General features: G+C 47.9%; 1 pseudogene; it reads left to right on the forward strand.

Annotated features, from left to right (window-relative positions):
- Positions 1 to 431: 431 nt before the first annotated feature.
- LOC124020612 overlaps positions 432 to 4,075 on the forward strand; it is a 44,245-nt pseudogene continuing 40,601 nt past the window's right edge.

The raw sequence follows: 4,075 nt of genomic DNA on the forward strand, positions 1-4,075 counted from the left end.
TAGTTGGCCTATGTAGGCTGTGTTTCGGACTCCCCCTGCTGGTTAAAAGTTGCAATTGCATTTAACAGAATCTCCAACCCTCCACCGCACATTAACATCATCCAAAGAGCCCATATTCCTAAATGGTTTCAGATTCGGGAGTGCTGATCGAGGATCAGTTTTCACCTGATCCTAGATTTGAGATTATGAATACGGGCCGAGGACTCCTGGAATGCCAGAGAGAGTGAAACATATCTGGGAAATAGAGATGGGAAGCTAGCTGGCAATACTGAAGTAATTCATTTCACTCTAAAAAAATGGTGAACTATTATACAAAATTCACACTTTTTGTTGGTATTATTCGCTCAAGACAAAATGTTGTCGAACCTTGCCAAACGTTCCGAACACTGAATACACCCCCTCGAGCCGTGACTTATCACGTGACACACCATTCTTCCGGTACAACAAGGAAGAGTGGAATCGGAGAGATGTGATACCGCTAACTTGCAAATAATGTAGCTATTGTTTCGTTGTGTATCTATATTAATATATTTAGCCTCTGACAATGTCAGAATCACCAGATACACGCAGTTTGGTTTCTGCGTCATCCCAGCTCAATTTAATGGAAATAGATACGGTGAGTGCGACTGTCGCGCTTATATCTTCTTGATAGATAGCTAAACCGAGCATTTTGGGGGGGATAGATGTGCTAAATATGAGAGTTTGTTTGTGCAATTAAAGTTGTAGCTAGAATTAGTCTTATTGTGCTGGTTGTCAAATATGTAGCTTGGTAGCGGGCTACTTTGTTGTCTTTTCTTTGGCTTAGCACAGCCATGTCTCTGCTATACGTTTAATATCCGATTAAAGATCGCTAGAACCATAGAATTAGTTAGAATAGTAATATAATGAGATGTCTGACTAGAGCGACCACGGAGCTCGATAGACTTCATTGTGCTGAACACATATTGCATACCTTATCTATTCTCCCCAGATCGACGATAAAGAGTTTGACATTCCCCAAGTTGACACCCCGCCTACATTGGAGAGCATCCTGAATGAGGTAACTGGCTTTCATCTTTCAGTAACTACACATATTCCATTTCAAATGCTGCAGGAATCTGACAGCTTCTAGCTCCCCGACTTCTTACAGAACAATGTTGTGTAAGGAAGTCAACACATTGGGGTAGCCAGTCCTACATCATATCTGGGGTAGCCTGCCCTACATCATATCTGGGGTAGCCAGTCCTACATCATATCTGGGGTAGCCTGCCCTACATCATATCTGGGGTAGCCAGTCCTACATCATATCTGGGGTAGCCTGCCCTACATCATATCTGGGGTAGCCAGTCCTACATCATATCTGGGGTAGCCTGCCCTACATCATATCTGGGGTAGCCAGTCCTACATCATATCTGGGGTAGCCAGTCCTACATCATATCTGGGGTAGCCAGTCCTACATCATATCTGGGGTAGCCAGTCCTACATCATATCTGGGGTAGCCAGTCCTACATCATATCTGGGGTAGCCAGTCCTACATCATATCTGGGGTAGCCAGTCCTACATCATATCTGGGGTAGCCTGCCCTACATCATATCTGGGGTAGCCAGTCCTACATCATATCTGGGGTAGCCTGCCCTACATCATATCTGGGGTAGCCAGTCCTACATCATATCTGGGGTAGCCAGCCCTACATCATATCTGGGGTAGCCAGCCCTACATCATATCTGGGGTAGCCAGTCCTACATCATATCTGGGGTAGCCTGCCCTACATCATATCTGGGGTAGCCAGTCCTACATCATATCTGGGGTAGCCAGCCCTACATCATATCTGGGGTAGCCAGTCCTACATCATATCTGGGGTAGCCAGTCCTACATCATATCTGGGGTAGCCAGTCCTACATCATATCTGGGGTAGCCAGCCCTACATCATATCTGGGGTAGCCAGTCCTACATCATATCTGGGGTAGCCAGCCCTACATCATATCTGGGGTAGCCTGCCCTACATCATATCTGGGGTAGCCAGCCCTACATCATATCTGGGGTAGCCTGCCCTACATCATATCTGGGGTAGCCAGCCCTACATCATATCTGGGGTAGCCAGCCCTACATCATATCTGGGGTAGCCAGTCCTACATCATATCTGGGGTAGCCAGTCCTACATCATATCTGGGGTAGCCAGTCCTACATCATATCTGGGGTAGCCAGTCCTACATCATATCTGGGGTAGCCAGCCCTACATCATATCTGGGCTAACAGTTGTCATACTTCCGTCTCCTGTTTTAGCCTGAGGATGAGGAGGAGCCCTTCATCCTGGAGGACACGTGTCTGCTGAACACAGAGAACATTGACGCCACTCCTGTGAGACCTCCTCACTGGCCAGCTCCGACAGCGGTGACCGCACACACCTCAAACGGTAACACACACACACACACACACACACACACACACACACACACACACACACACACACACACACACACACACACACACACACACACACACACACACACACACACACACACACACACACAGCTATGTCTTACTATAATTGTGAGGGCTTTATGGGGACCATCAATTGATTCCCATTGAAAATGATGTTTCCCTAAGCCTAACCCTTAATTCTAATCCTAACCTTATACCTAACCTCTAAGCCTAAAATAGCCTTTTTACAAGTTAGGACTGGCAAAATGTCCTCACTTCTCTGAATTTTAGTTGGTTTGCTATTCTAGTGAGGACTTCTGGTACTTGCAGGTATGGTAAAATGTGTGCACGCACGCACGCACGCACACACACACAGTTTTGTATCACTATCCTTGTGGGGACCAAAGAATTGATTCCCAAAATCCAACATCCTATTTTCTCTAACACTAAATGTAACCTTAACCCTTGACCTCCTAATGGGCAGGTTTTGAGACCCTTCTGTGATGGGCTGTATTCAGCAGGTTACATTATGCATTACAGGTACAGTTAACTGACATTTGTCGTCACAACTGAGATTCTAACTTCACAGTCAATCCATGTGGTGTGTGTGTGTGTGTTGTGTGTGTGTGGTGTGTTGGTTGTGTGTGTGTGGTGTGTTGGTTGTGTGTGTGTGGTGTGGTCTTGGTTGTGTGGGTGTGGTGTTGGTTGTGTGTGTGTGTGGTGTGTGCGTGTAGGAAGAGGAAGACAGTGGAGCTCAGCACTACAGTCCATGGCTCTGTGCTCCGACACAGCATCTTGAAAGGCATCTCTGCTCAGATAGTCTCAGCTGCTGTGAGTTACACATACACACACCACACCCACACAACCAACACCACACCACACACACAGCCAACACCACACACACACACACCACACTCACAACCAACACCACACACACACACCACACTCACAACCAACACCACACACACACACCACACTCACAACCAACACCACACACACACACACACACACCCACCACACTCACAACCAACACCACACACACACACACACACACACACACACACACACACACACACACACACACACACACACACACACACACACACACACACACACACACACACACACACACACACACACACACACACACACACACACACACACACCCCACACACACACACACCACACACACACACACACACCACACACACAGCCAACACCACACACACACACACCACACACAGCCAACACCACACACACACAGCCAACACCACACACACACAGCCAACACCACACACACACAGCCAACACCACACACACACAGCCAACACCACACACACACAGCCAACACCACACACACACACAGCCAACACCACACACACACAGCCAACACCACACACACACAGCCAACACCACACACACACACAGCCAACACACACACACACACAGCCAACACCACACACACACACACACACACAGCCAACACCACACACACACACACACAGCCAACACCACACACACACACAGCCAACACCACACACACACACAGCCAACACCACACACACACACAGCCAACACCACACACACACACAGCCAACACCACACACACACACACACAGCCACCAACACCACACACAGCCACCAACACCACACACACAGCCAACACCACACACAC

The sequence above is a fragment of the Oncorhynchus gorbuscha genome, unplaced genomic scaffold, assembly GCF_021184085.1.
Source record: "Oncorhynchus gorbuscha isolate QuinsamMale2020 ecotype Even-year unplaced genomic scaffold, OgorEven_v1.0 Un_scaffold_866, whole genome shotgun sequence".
Lineage (NCBI taxonomy): Eukaryota > Metazoa > Chordata > Actinopteri > Salmoniformes > Salmonidae > Oncorhynchus > Oncorhynchus gorbuscha.